Raw genomic sequence first — 15,415 nt, 5'->3', positions numbered from 1 at the left:
TCTGGTTCTGGTTCTGGTTCTGTACAACACACAACTGCTGCTCTGTGTAAAACAAAACTCCAAGAAGCAATGTGAAAAATGTTAAATACTTCTGTGACAATACACCTTTCCAGTCCCACCCACTTTTAGAGTGATATTCTCTCCTTTTGGAAACATTTCTGCTTCCAGCATCCACATTCTGTCACTGAAAACGGCCCCTGAAGTTTGGAGTGAGTGGTGATCCGAGAAGGCTGCTAAATGCATCACCAGCCATGTTTGTACATTATAGCACAGTGCATGAAACCGTTCGACCGCTTTTTGCTGTATCTTGTAGTGTTGTGTGCAATTTATCACGCCTCCCCAAGGTCAATCGCAGCATGCTCTCAACACTTTCCTCAAGTCTTGCTTTGGATCCTGGTCAACTTGGATCATTCGGCACGTTGAATTCAATGAATGGAATGTGCTTATGCGCCTAATTCACAGTCATTTAGTTCTACAAAGTTTCCTTAAGAAAATGCGAGGTTTCCTGACGTTCCCGGAGGAAGATTCAGTCCTGAAACCTTTGACTACATCTTTGCTTCCTCTGCCCCCCTTGCTGCTGCAGCTGCTGGTGGCCACGCCCCCCTCCATGTGAACTGACGCAACAGACTGTGAGTGCTGTGATTGGTTCCTAGATAAGCCCCGCCCCCGTAGTTCGACATTGAGGGGAGAGCTTGAGTCAGTCAGAGGGAGGAAGGAAGGAAAGAAGGGGGAGAAGGGGGGGGAGTGAAAGTGGAGATCCTGGCAGGCGGACTTGTTGCAACAGATGATCCCAATAAGGGCGGCTGAGAGGCGGCTGCGCTGACGCCGCTGGGAAAGGGAGGAGTGTCCGAAAGTCAGGAGAAAAGACCCACCTACCGGCCCTGTTCCGTCCCGACGGTCTGCGGACACGAGAACAAGTTGGACTGAGGGGGGAGGAGATGATTGTGTGACCCGAACCTCCATCCTCCTCCTGCTCGGGGCACAGAGGGGAGAACACCTGCTGACACCGAGGAGCCCCGGAGACAGGAGGCGCAGCGGCAGATAGAGGTACGCGCTTGTTCCGGTTCAACTTCACCGCTACTGGGGGTGCGTGCATGTGAGCGTGTGCTACTCAGTTATGCTCTAATTCGCTGTTTGTCAGTTCCTCTGTGTGTGTTTGTGTGTGTGTGTTTATTGCTTCCTACTCGCGGAGCACGTGGGAGTGTGTTGTAGCTGCTGAGGGCAGGCAGGAGGGAGGTGAGGAGAGAGATGGACTGGGGAGTCCAGGGGAGAAGGGAAGGTGCTCCACCCTGCCGGGGTTTATGGTGGAGGCTTCCATAATAAAGGGATGGCTTTAGTAACAAAACAAGGGGCACGAGAGGAGTTTAGGTTCTGCTGTGAGTTTAGGTTCTGCTGCTGAGTTTAGGTTCTGCCTGTGAGTTTAGGTTCTGCTGCTGAGTTTAGGTTCTGCCTGTGAGTTTAGGTTCTGCTGTGAGTTTAGGTTCTGCTGCTGAGTTTAGGTTCTGCTGCTGAGTTTAGGTTCTGCTGTGAGTTTAGGTTCTGCTGCTGAGTTTAGGTTCTGCCTGTGAGTTTAGGTTCTGCCTGTGAGTTTAGGTTCTGCTGTGAGTTTAGGTTCTGCCTGTGAGTTTAGGTTCTGCTGTGAGTTTAGGTTCTGCTGCTGAGTTTAGGTTCTGCTGTGAGTTTAGGTTCTGCTGCTGAGTTTAGGTTCTGCTGCTGAGTTTAGGTTCTGCCTGTGAGTTGAGGTTCTGCCTGTGAGTTGAGGTTCTGCCTGTGAGTTTAGATTCTACCTGTGAGTTTAGATTATGCCTGTGAGTTTAGGTTCTGCTGTGAGTTTAGGGGCTATGACGCCACCTGGCCCAGATCCGGTGGGCCAGTCCCAGCAGAGGGCTGAGGTCCCTACGGCGATCCCTAACCCTTCCTCCTGCCACCGTGTCTTCAATAAAAACACTCTCTTTGCAGTAGAAACTACCAAAAACTACATAAAACTTAAAAAATAATTGAAAATAATTCGGGTTCAATCTCATTCAGGATCATATTTGATCTTCAAATTCAACAGCAACAGATCTGGTTTATGTTCCTAATGTCATAAACATGGTGGGGCTAAATCGCAGGATGGCTACAGGTGAGACATGGAGGGAAGGCGCCCGTGTCAGAAAGGTCAAAGATGAGGAGGAGGAGCCACAGCCTGACCTCTGACCTCTGACCTGTGTTTGTGGTTGCTTCCCTTGCTGTGTATATTAAAACGCATCCATGGGCGTTCTACATTCCCCTGAGTAGAATCTTGGTTTTCTTTAAATGCAGCAGGCCGGGGCAGCGGTGAGCACCGTCACCCTCGTGTGTGAATTTGTGTGTGTGGGAGGGGCTAAGGTGCCCCTGGGTGTGAGTGGACGCCGTGTGGCCTGGTAGGGCGTCCCAGCTGAGTGGATGGATGTGAAATCCATAAATATGTCCAGCCCCCGCTGCTGGAAACTGCCCCCGCCGCCTGATGCTCCCCCGTCACACACACACACACACACACCCATATCAGAGTTCATCAGGTTTTGGCGGTGCCAAGCGTGAACATGCCCTCCCCTTGACGTGAAGGCTCTGGGCTCCAGGCTCTGAAATATGGGTGCCCCCTTCTTTTGCCGGTGACACCATTTGATGTCAACGTCTGCTGTAGGGCCCAGAGCTGCTGGTTTCACTTCCTGGACGCCTGCCTGGCTCGTTACAAGGACAATTCCCAAGAATGTCAGCGATATCTTTTGGAAACTTTATATATTGTTTACAGATTGATCACATGTGTGTGTGTGCATGTGTGTGTGTGTTCCTTACTTAACTTCTATCTTTAGCCGGTAAAGATCTGAAAATAAACTGGAGCACCATCAGAAGATGCAGCTCAGGGCAGGAACGTCACCTGAAGCTGCCTGTCTTCCTGGCTCTTTTGTGACCTTCTGTTCGTTCTCTTCCTGCATCTCCGGGATCTTCAAACCTCTCTTCATATGTCATCAGCTGCCTCCTCACACAACAACAGTCCCATTTATGTCTGTCAGCAAAACCTTCTGAAGTTTATCGGCAAAACAAAATGCACATGAGGTGCCTATGCTGGTTGGATGACAGAAATGATCGCTGAAAACGGTGGAGGTGTGTGAACATTATCTTTAATCGAGCAGCTATGTCTTGTCTTTGAGGACGTGTGAGCAGCAAATGAAGACAGAATGCTGAGCAATGAGACACAGGAGAGGATGTCCTCCACTGTAACGTCTTCATGGGGGAGAGAGAGAAAGTCTCTTGTGCCTCTTATCACCATCATCTAGTGATCAGATTAACTGGTGAACAGATGGGTGTCTTTTATACATCTGCTGACCACAGAACAGGACATTTAGCTGGAAATGGTACTGGGACACTTTCAATCGCATTAGCTGGGCTCTGAAACAGACCATGACGTGACATGGCTCTTATGTAAAAGGCACGTTTCTTTGTCCTGGTAACAGACGCTTGCATGCGACTGTGTGCTTTACATTTGAACAACTTTAGATGAGGTTGACAACCAGGTTTCAGGCACGAAGCCAACGGCTGCAGAACTGACTGGTCATGGAAGACATCTCTCGTCTGTTCCCATGTCCAAAACAGCCTTTCCATCAATCGTTAATGAGGTGGGAGCCAGAAACACGTGTGTAGCGCCCACTGCTGTCTATAGGGCAGTCACTGCTGTCTATAGGGCAGTCACTGCTGTCTATAGGGTGGTCACTGCTGTCAAATCAAATCAAATCAATCTTTATTTATATAGTGTCTTTTACAATCAAAATTGTTTCAAGGCACTTTCCAGAATCCCAGGGCCTGACCCCAGACAAGCAACAGTGGCAGGAAAAACTCCCCTTTAACAGGAAGAAACCTTGAGCAGGACCAGGCTCATGTAGGGGGACCCTCCGGCAAGCTGCCGGCCGAGTGGGTCAGTGGGGCCGGAGGTCATCATGCAGCTCCAAAGGCGGCGATACCTGTAAATGAATACAGAAGGGGGGGGGGGGAGCAGAAAAACTACACAAGAATCAGCATTCCCTTCCTGGTAACGTATTGCGTCACTTCCTGTCTTCTCAATCGTTCATTGGTTGCATTGTTCACGGGGTGTTGTATTCACTTAATATTGAACACTTGGTGTGTTGTATTCACTTTAATTAAAATTTGAACACTTGGGACATTCTAGTCACCTGACGACAACAACAGTGAGAAACAACCCATATTAAACAAATACAGGGCTTCGCCGATTATTAGCGTTAGCATGGCCTCACCGTCTGTTTCACCTGGTGTCTTTGTCTGTTCAGCGTGTGAAATGTTTAGTTACTCCTCTGCCTCCTTTAGTGAAGGGAATAGGTGCAGAAAGTGTAGTTTATTTACGGCCATGGAGGCGAGACTTAGCGAGCTTGAGACGCGCTTCCGCAGCTTGGAGTTAGCTGGAGTTGCGTCAGGTAGCCAGGAGAAGCTAGCTGCTGCGGAGCCACCGAGCGTAGCTTCAGCTAGCGGTTCCCCGGCAGCAGCCGAGCAGCCGGCTAGCCAGGGTGGCTGGGTGACGGTTCGCAGGAAGCGTAGCCCAAAACAAAGGCCCACAGTACACCACCACCCGCTTCCCGTGGCTAACCGTTTTTCCCCACTCGGCGACACACCCGCTGAGAAACCGACCCTGGTAATTGGCGACTCTGTTTTGCACTACGTGAAGCCGACTCCAAAGACCATAGTCAAGTGCATTCCGGGGGCCAGAGCGGGCGACATAGAAGCAAATTTACGGCTGCTGGCGAGACGTAAACGTAAATTTGGTAAAGTTATTATTCACGTCGGAGCCAACGACACCCGGCTTCGTCAGTCGGAGGTCACCAAAATTAACTTGGAGTCGGTGTGTAACTACGCAAAAACGATGTCGGACTCCGTAGCATTCTCTGGTCCCCTCCCCAATCTGGCCAGCGATGAGATGTTTAGCCGCATGTCATCGCTTCGTTGCTGACTGTCACGGTGGTGCCCCGAAAACCAGGTGGCCTTTATAGACAATTGGAGCACTTTTTGGGGAAAACCTGGTCTGATTAGGAGAGACTGTGTCCATTCCACACCGGATGGTGCCTCTCTCATTTCTAGTAATTTGGCTAATTTTATTAGACCCAAAGTAACCTGACAATCCAGGGTCCAGACCAGGATGCAGAGTTGTAGTCTTACACACCTCTCTGCTGCTTCCATAGAACCCTCATCCACCAACAATAATATATTTGACACTATAGAGGTAGTCTCTGTTCCACGGTTAAAAGTTCACCAAGCACAGAGCAGGGGAGCGGTCAATCACCGTAATCTTATTAAAATTAATATCAAAGCACAAGTTGGAGAAACTAATATCACAATTAAGTGTGGACTGTTAAATATTAGATCTCTTTTGTGTAAATCCCTGTTAGTGCACGACCCCATAGCGGATCATCACATCGATTTATTTTGTCTTACTTAGACCTGGCTTCAGGAGGAGGAGTATGTTAGCTTAAATCAGGAGTGGGGAACCTTTTTCATATCGAGGGCCATTTCAATTTTTATAAAGTCCTCCGAGGGCCATAATATTACGAACACATATCTAGGGATGCAAAAAAAGACAAAAAAAAGTCTATAACCACTGTGTTACTAAGTCTCATGATTGCTGCATTTGAGTTTGAATTATTTATTTAACCCACATGCATATAAAATCACCAAAAAAAATAGAATAAAATGACAAACAAGTAAAATATGTTTTCATGATCATACAAAACAATAAAAAAAGAGGTGCAGAGTTGAGGCAAGAGACCAGTAAGGGCCTGTTCGAGGCCTCTACTCACAAAAACTGCAATACAACAAGATAATCAAGAAAATAAATTAAAAGAAAGAAAGATAAATACAATAATAATAACAACGAGAAAGCACTCGGAGAGCGCAGACCTCCGCCAAGCGCAACAATTCCTGGCATATTGTGATTTCCACCATAAATTCCCACATATACTTTGACTACATATTTAGATTCCTTGACCATAAAAACATACCGTTAGCCACTGGAATCATAACAATATACTGTATGTCTTAGTTCAATAGTTATTCACGAAAAAAAATTCATGCTTTGAAACAATTTTACTTTGTACGGCGCGAGCGCCTCAGCGGCGGCTACGAGGCACTCCTTCACGAACTCTCCTTCGGCGTGAGGTTTCAGCTTCGTGGCTATTAATTCACTCACCACAAAACTTGCACGCGTAATATTCTCTCTGTCGGTGCATGGTCGTGTGAAAGCTGCTTGTTGAGCCTCCAAACTCTGGCAAAGAGTGTTAATTTTATCCAAACTCATTGGTCCTTTCAACTTGTCGAGTTTAGCGTGTTTCGCTATGCATTATTCGTCCGTATCAATCAGTCCAGCCCATTACGTACATCACATGCGGTGTTCACTGACCCTGACCTTGACTCGGACATAACATAACCGTTTGTTTTATCTCAGTAAACGGGAAAATATTTCCTGTTGTTACGAAAGAAATTTCAGGATACGAAAGGCAAAAATACGCTACCGCTGCTACTCGCAGCTCGCGGAGTTTAGCGAACGGTCCCACTGTATAAGTGCACATATAAAATATAAAAATGTTATTGCGTTGTGGGCCGGTAGAAATGGTCTTGTAGGCCGTATACAGCCCGGAGGCCGGGGGTTCCCCACCCCTGGCTTAAATGAATCTACTCCTCCTACCCATCTTAATTATCATATTCCTCGTGTTACTAGTCGAGGAGAGGGAGTGGCAGCAATCTATCACTCCAAGTTATTAATTAATCCTAGACCAAAATATGGCTCCAGTTCATTTGAAAGCCTGACTCTTGGCATCACCCATCTGAACTGGAAGGCAGAAAAGCCACTTCTTTTTGTAGTTGTATATCGGCCCCCTGCTGGGCCACATTCAAAGTTCCTATCTGAGCTCTCTGATTTCTTATCTGACTTGGTCCTTAGAACGGACAAAGTCATTATCATTGGAGACTTTAATATCCATGTAGACGTTGTAAATGACAGCTTTAGAAATGGCTTCATTTCATTACTTGAGTCAATTGGTTTCCTCCAGCAGATAAACCAACCAACTCATAACTTCAACCACACCCTAGATCTAGTTCTGACTTATGGTGTTGAGGTAGAACATGTGTCAGTGTTCCCTCAGAACCCAGTCCTGTCAGACCATTCTTTGATCACTTTTACATTTTAGATTAAGGATTCTTCTATGCTCAGAACAAAGTCTTACTATAGCAGATGTCTTTCAGATAATGCTGTAGCTAAGTTTAAGGAAGCGATCCCTGTGCTAATCCCAGGACCACCGTGTGTTTCCCCAGGGATCAATCATTATAATCTTAGCCCTGCTGAGGTTGACTCTATTGCTGAAGGTGCAGCAACCTCACTGAGAATCGCGCTTGATTCTGTTGCCCCCCTGAAAAAGAAAATAGTAAATCAGAGGAGGTGTGCCCCCTGGTATAATTCACATATCAGGACCCTCAAGCAGAAAGTGCGAAGACTGGAAAGGAAGGGGCATTCTTGTAAAATAGACAGCTATCATGTAGCCTGGAAAGACTGTCTATTCGTTTACAAAAAGGCCCTCCGCAAGGCTAGAACATCTTATTTTTCTTCTTTAATTGAGGAAAATAAGAGCAACCCAGGTTTCTTTTCAGCACTGTGGCCAGATTAACCAAGAGTCACAGTGTTTTAGATCCACGTATCCCTTCTTCCCTTAGTGGTGAAGACTTCATGAGCTTCTTCACTGATAAAGTTCTAGCTATCAGAGAGAAAGCTAACCAGGCCATCCCAACATCTGGACCATTACCAGATGTGCTGACTGTGGGAACATACAGGTTCTCCAACGAGCCCCTAAACTCCTTCAGCCCTATATATTTTTCTGAGGCGTCTTCGCTCATTCAGAAATCCAAGCCCGCCACGTGTCTTTTAGATCCCATCCCAACACACCTGTTGAAGGATGTTTTACCATTGATAGACAGTTCTATCCTGGACCAGATCAATGGTTCTTTAGTGTCAGGTTATGTACCCCGGTCCTACAAGGTGGCAGTGATTAAGCCGTTGCTTAAAAAACCATCACTGGATCCTGATGTCTGAGCAAATTATAGGCCAATATCCAACCTTCCTTTTATCTCTAAAATTCTTGAGAAGGTGGTGGTGACTCAGTTACTGGAGCACCTGCAGAGGAACAGCCTGTTTGAGATGTTTAAGTCAGGCTTTAGAGCTCATCACAGCACAGAAACGGCACTTCTTAAAGTTACTAATGATCTTCTCATAGCTTCAGATCATGGACTGGTCTCTATGCTGGTTCTGCTGGACCTCAGTGCTGCTTTTGATACAGTTGATCACAGCATCCTGTTACATAGACTGGAACATGTGATTGGGATTAAAGGGACAGCACTAGACTGGTTTAGATCATATTTATCTGATAGATACCAGTTTGCTCATGTCCATGGTGTTCCCTCCTCATACAGTAGGGTTAGCCATGGAGTTCCTGAAGGTTCTGTACTTGGACCAATCCTCTTCACCTTGTACATGCTTCCCTTAGTCAATCAATCAATCAATCTTTATTTATATAGCGTCTTATACAATCAAAATTGTTTCAAGGCGCTTTCCAGAATCCCAGGGCCTGACCCCAGACAAGCAACAGTGGCAAGGAAAAACTCCCCTTTAACAGGAAGAAACCTTGAGCAGGACCAGGCTCATGTAGGGGGACCCTCTTGCTGATGGCTGGCTGGGTAAAGAGAGGAAAAGGAGAAGGAGGGGGAGAGGAGAGGAGAGGAGAGGAGAGGAGAGGAGAGGAGAGGAGAGGAAAGGAAAGGAAAGGAGAGGCACAGAGCACAGAAACACACACCAAAAATAAGATGCACAATCACTTCAGCGGGGCCGGAGGTCATTATGCAGCTCCGAGGGCGGCGATACCTGTAAATAAATAGAGGGAGGGGGGGGGGGCGGGGAGAAGCAGAAAAACTACACAAGAATCAGCATAACTAGTCTGCTTGATGAGGAGAGGAAGGGAGAGGAAAGGAGAGGAAACCATGACCCAGTGGAGTGACAGAGGCCTGTCAGGTGATCATGTTTCCGGACCCCGGCAGCCTTGGCCTATAACAGCATAACTAAGATGTGACCTAACGATTAGACGACCCCCTAAGTATGATAATTTGTCTGTCTATGATAGTAACTGGAACTACTGAATTAGTAACAATAAGCTTTTTCAAAGAGGTAGGTTTTGAGTCTGATCTTAAAAGTAGCGATGGAGTCAGCCTCCCGTACCTGGACAGGGAGATGGTTCCATAGCAGGGGGGCCTGGTAGCTAAATGCTCGGCCCCCCATTCTACTCCTGGAAACTCTGGGAACCACAAGTAGACCAGCATTCTGAGAGCGGAGCGGTCTATTGGGCTGGTAAGGTATCACTAGCTCCTCCAGGTAGGATGGAGCTAGGCCTCTGAGGACCTTGTACGTCAAAAGAAGGGTTTTAAAAATGATTCTAAATTTAACGGGCAGCCAATGAAGCGACGCCAGTACAGGAGTAATGTGATCTCTTTTGTCAATACCTGTCAGAACTCTGGCTGCAGCATTCTGGATCAACTGGAGGCTTCTTAAAGAGTTGTTTGGACACCCTGATAATAAGGAGTTACAGTAGTCCAGCCTGGAAGTAACAAATGCATGGACTAACTTTTCAGCATTAGTGAACATCATTCGGCAGCATGGGATAAATTTTCATTGTTATGCTGATGACACTCAGCTTTATTTATCCATGAAACCAGAGGAGACAGAGAAGTTAGTGAAGCTCCAGACCCGTCTTAAAGACATAAAGTCCTGGATGTCTTCAAATTTCCTCCTCCTTAACCCAGGAAAAACTGAGGTCATGGTGTTTGGTCCTCAACCTCTCAGGGATAGATTAGATCACATGATCACTCTAGATGGTATCTCATTAACATCTCGTCTCTCTGTGAGGAATCTAGGAGTAACTTTTGATCAAAATCTCTCCTTCAACTCACACATTAAATTAGTCTCTAGAAGTGCCTTTTTTCACCTGAGGAACATCACAAAGATCAGGAAGCTACTGACGCGGCATGATGCTGAAAAGTTAATTCATGCTTTTGTTACTTCTAGGCTGGACTATTGTAATTCTTTATTATCAGGGTGTCCAAACAACTCTTTAAGAAGCCTCCAGTTGATCCAAAATGCTGCAGCCAGAGTTCTGACAGGTATTGACAAAAGAGATCACATAACTCCTGTAATGGCGTCGCTTCATTGGCTGCCTGTTAAACTTAGAATAATTTTTAAAACCCTTCTTTTGACGTACAAGGTCCTCAGAGGCCTAGCTCCATCCTACCTGGAGGAGCTAGTGACACCTTACCAGCCCAATAGACCGCTCCGCTCTCAGAATGCTGGACTACTTGTGGTTCCCAGAGTTTCTAGGAGTAGAATGGGGGGCCGAGCATTTAGCTACCAGGCCCCCCTGCTATGGAACCAGCTCCCTGTCTAGGTACGGGAGGCTGACTCCATCGCTACTTTTAAGATCAGACTTAAAACCTACCTCTTTGAAAAAGCTTATTGTTACTAATTCAGTAGTTCCAGTTACTATCATAGACAGACAAATTATCATACTTAGGGGGTCGTCTAATCGTTAGGTCACATCTTAGCTATGCTGTTATAGGCCAAGGCTGCCGGGGTCCGGAAACATGATCACCTGACAGGCCTCTGTCACCCCACTGGGTCATGGTTTCCTCTCCTCTCCTTTCCTCCTCCTCATCAAGCCGACTAGATAATATGAGGAGGGAACACCATGGACATGAGCAAACTGGTATCTATCAGATAGATACGGTCTAAACCAGTCTAGTGCTGTCCCTTTAATCCCAATCACATGTTCCAGTCTCTGTAACAGGATGCTGTGATCAACTGTGTCAAAAGCAGCTCTGAGGTGCAGCAGAACCAGCATAAAGACCAGTCCATTGTAATTTTATTTCTATTTTGTTCTATATTTATGTACAGTATATATGCTTATACCGTATTGGCCCGAATATAAGACGGTGTTTTTTGCGTTGAAAGAAGACTGAAAAAGTGGGGGTCGTCTTACATTCGCGGTCTAGACATTATACCCATTCACAACGCTAGATGGCGCCAGATATATTTGAAGCGAATGCTGAACTAAACGTCCCAGGCCAAAGCGAACCCCTGTCACGAAGAAGAAAAATAAAAATAGCGGTAGCACGAAGAAGAAAAGTAAAATATAGCGGTAAGAAAGAAAAGAGAAGAAAATAAGAGAAGAGATAACAGAAAATAGAGAAATGTAGCGACAATCTGGAGAAAAGTGGGTCGAAGATATAATCATTTGTTTCAAATGTACTGTAATTATTTTCTGTATAAAAATTAAATTTGGTGTTCAAAAAGTCTTTGAAAAAGAGGGGGTCGTCTTATAATCAGGGTCGTCTTATATTCGGGCCAATACGGTAATGCTTATAATATATATATATGCATGCTTGGAGAACCTATACGTTCCCACAGTCAGCACATCTCGTGATGGTCCAGTTGTTGGGATGGCCTGGTTAGCTTTTTCTCTGATAGCTAGAGCTTTATCAGTGAAGAAGCTCATGAAGTCTTCACCACTAAGGGAAGAAGGGATACGTGGATCTAAAACACTGTGACTCTTGGTTAATCTGGCCACAGTGCTGAAAAGAAACCTGGGGTTGCTCTTATTTTCCTCAATTAAAGAAGAAAAATAAGCTGTTCTAGCCTTGCGGAGGGCCTTTTTGTAAACTACTAAACAGTCTTTCCAGGCTATAGGGCGGTCACTGCTGTCTATAGGGCGCCCACTGCTTTCTATAGGGCGCCCACTGCTGTCTATAGGGTGGTCACTGCTGTCTATAGGGCGCCCACTGCTGTCTATCGGGGTCACTACTGTCTATAGGGCAGTCACTGCTGTCTATAGGGCGCCCACTGCTGTCAATAGGGCGCCCACTGCTGTCTATTGGGGTCACTGCTGTCTATAGGGCGCCCACTGCTGTCAATAGGGCCACTGCTGTCTATAGGGTGTCCACTGTTGTCTATAGGGTGCCCACTGCTGTCTATAGGGCGGTCACAGTTGTTCATACACTTTCTTTACGTTAACCTTGCTGCCTTCTAAATCACCCTATAGAGCTGCAGCTCACTAATTGTCCTTTTCACTTTGTTTCATTTGCTCGGAGGTCAGGAAGCTGTTTTATTTCATTCAGCTTCGACTCACTCTGATTAGTGCTCGCCAAACTTGCGCAGTATATATCAGCAGCCCTCCCCCTGCGCCCACTTGCTGGGACAGAATTGATTAAATCGGTAATCGTTGCAGACTGCTGCACAGGAGTAACCTTCAGAGAGATGGATGGAGGTAGAAAGAGCTTTTACTCAGAATGAAAGTCCAGTCTTCACTGGGCAGTTTGGAGCTGTTGCAGCAGTGGAACCAACGAGTTCTTTATTCCTTCAGGTCTAACATTAGCAGGAGAGCTAAACTCATTAGGGTGGCAGGTTGGTATTGGGACACATTGTGCCTGTTTTTGCTCAGCAGGACACCTTTAAAAGGTGTAAAGATGGATAAGCTAATCTGTTCCATTAGGTGTCCAATGAAAAATGTAACTGTGGAAACTGTAAAAAGGGCCTGTGCAGTATTGGATGGATCAGCCCGCGTTCCCTGTATGGCAACAGCTGCGTCTGCTATACACTTGGCTTCCAGTTCATCCAAGAATGTCGCACCTTGAGCAACGAGCATCTTAAACAACACTGTAGGATGTGTGTCCTGTCCAATGAGGGAGAGCGAGTTTATGGGGTATCTCCTCCTGTCTCTGCAGACACAGGTTTATCTGGTAGGGCATCACAGTCCCTCACAGAGCCAGACGCCATCAGAGGTGAATGTTTGCACACTTGATTTGGTTTGGATGAAGGTCTGCTCTCAGCTCCTGTGGCAACGACAGGCTCACGAAGCAGATGGGAAAGATTAGAAGAGGAGGACAGTTAAATGAAAAGAGTAGGCAGAGACGTGTAACCAAAGAGGAAAAGTCAGGGTGAGTGAGGAGCTGCAGCCGTCTAAATACTGCTGCCTTTTGATAGATGATGGAGGCAACATTTGCTTCATGCATGGCCTCGAAACTCAGCTCACAAGATGACAAACACTCATCTCATTACCGCCCCAAAACAAGCAGAGCTGCAGTCGCACAGCTCCAAAGCCTCAACCTGCTGAGCATGTGTGGTCTTACTATCCCTCTGGAATACACGCACGCACGCACGCACGCACGCACGCGCGCACACACACACACACACACGCACACACGCATGCACAGATGTTCACGCGCGCACACACGCACGAGTACACAAAACCCCCTAACAGACCACCAGTCCCGCTAATTCTTATATCACCTCCTTGTTGCTCTCTTCTTGTTTCTCTTTCTCTCTAACACACACACACACACACACACACACACACACACACACACACGCACACAAGCACAGTGGGAATTGGCATCCTGGAGTGAATTGAGAGAGAAAGCAGAAAGTCATTACTCTCACTCTGTGTGTGTGTGTGTGTGTGTGTGTGTGTGCGTGTGTGTGTGTGCGTGTAAAAATCCCGCCATCAGTATGCTGGTCATGCTTTATAACAGAGGGGAGGAAATTGAAGGGAGAGCGAAGCGGGGGGGAGGGGCATGGCAGTCCAACATGGACTTCTTTTGATTACAGATGGTAAATGTGCCTTCAGTCACTTGCCCTCCTCCTCCTCCTCTTCCTCCTTCTCCTCGTCATCTATCTGTTCTCTCAAGAGAGAGAATGTTTGAGCACCATGTGTTGTTGCACTATTATTACAGTCAAAGTTACGTTCAACTATTTGCCATCAGTGAAGAAGCAGTTCCACAGCTGACCTGGAATCAGGACAGTTTATATTGCGAGCAAATGACGGCTGTTAACCAGAGAGAGGTCTCACCCCGTGGATGTTACAGAGCTCCCAGGTCTGATTCTGACCACAACCTCAATATTATAGTACAGCGCGTCGTCACGAGCTGGCAAACAACATGAACAGATTGTTTAGACTATGGGTGATACAGCTTCGGCCAGTCTGTGCAGTGTTGGTGAGGCGGCAGAGCTGTGGAGCTCTCTTCGGTGCACTCATTGGAGCTCTTATTGGAGCACTCATTGGGGCTCTTATTGGAGCACTCATTGGAGCTCTTATTGGAGCACTCATTGGGGCTCTTATTGGAGCACTCATTGGAGCACTCATTGGAGCACTCATTGGAACGCTTATTGGAGCACTCATTGGAGCTCTTATTGGAGCACTCATTGGGGCTCTTATTGGAGCTCTTATTGGAGCACTCATTGGGGCTCTTATTGGAGCTCTTATTGGAGCACTCATTGGGGCTCTCATTGGAGCTCTTATTGGAGCGCTCATTGGGGCTCTTATTGGAGCTCTTATTGGAGCACTCATTGCGGCACTCATTGGAGCTCTTATTGGAGCTCTCATTGGAGCACTCATTGGAGCTCTCATTGGAGCTCTTACCTCTCACTCAGTTTGGCATTTGAAACTCCTGATGTTCCATTAAAGCAGGGGTGGGGAACCTTTTTCATATCGAGGGCCATTTCAATTTTTATAAAGTCCTCCGAGGGCCATACTATTACGAACACATAGCTAGGGATGCAAAAAAAGACAAAAAAAAGTCTATAACCACTGTGTTACTAAGTCTCATGATTGCTGCATTTGAGTTTGAATTATTTATTTAACACACATGCATATAAAATCACCAAAAAAATAGAATAAAATGACAAACAAGTAAAATATGTTTTCATGATCATACAAAACAATAAAAAAAGAGGTGCAGAGTTGAGGCAAGAGACCAGTAAGGGCCTGTTCGAGGCCTCTACTCACAAAAACTGCAATACAACAAGATAATCAAGAAAATAAATTAAAAGAAAGAAAGATAAAGACAATAATAACAACTAGAAAGCACTCGAAGAGCGCAGACCTCCGCCAAGCGCAACAATTCCTGGCATATTGTGATTTCCACCATAAATATTAGTCCCACATATACTTTGACTACATATTTAGATTCCTTGACCATAAAAACATACCGTTAGCCACTGGAATCATAACAATATATGTCTTAGTTAAGTAGTTATTCACGAAAAAAAATTCACACTTTGAAACAATTTTACGTTGTCCGGCGCGAGCGCCTCAGCGGCGGCTACGAGGCACGTTCACGTGAGGTTTCAGCTTCGTGGCTATTAATTCACTCATCACAAAACTTGCACGCGTAATATTCTCTCTGTCGGTACATGGTCGTGTGAAAGCTGCTTGTTGAGCCTCCAAACTCCGACGAAGAGCGTTAATTTTATCCAAACGCATCTGTCCTTTCAACTCGTCGAGTTTAGCGTGTTTCGCTACGCATTTTTCGT

General features: G+C 46.2%; 1 protein-coding gene across 5 annotated transcripts in view; it reads left to right on the top strand.

Annotated features, from left to right (window-relative positions):
- The first annotated feature begins 710 nt into the window (after positions 1–710).
- sulf2b (sulfatase 2b) overlaps positions 711–15,415 on the top strand; it is a 59,768-nt gene continuing 45,063 nt past the window's right edge. For 2 of the 5 annotated variants that reach the window (XR_003887752.1, XR_003887751.1), the window contains exon 1: positions 711–1,047. The gene's annotated coding sequence lies outside the window, so the exon portion shown is untranslated. The remainder of the gene's footprint in view (positions 1,048–15,415) is intronic. The other 3 variants (XM_029833155.1, XM_029833153.1, XM_029833156.1) reach the window with 2 other exon arrangements.

This window comes from Takifugu rubripes, chromosome 3 (assembly GCF_901000725.2).
Source record: "Takifugu rubripes chromosome 3, fTakRub1.2, whole genome shotgun sequence".
NCBI lineage: Eukaryota > Metazoa > Chordata > Actinopteri > Tetraodontiformes > Tetraodontidae > Takifugu > Takifugu rubripes.
The sequence above is the reverse complement of the archived record's forward strand: the minus strand, read 5'-3'. Positions and strand labels throughout refer to the sequence as shown.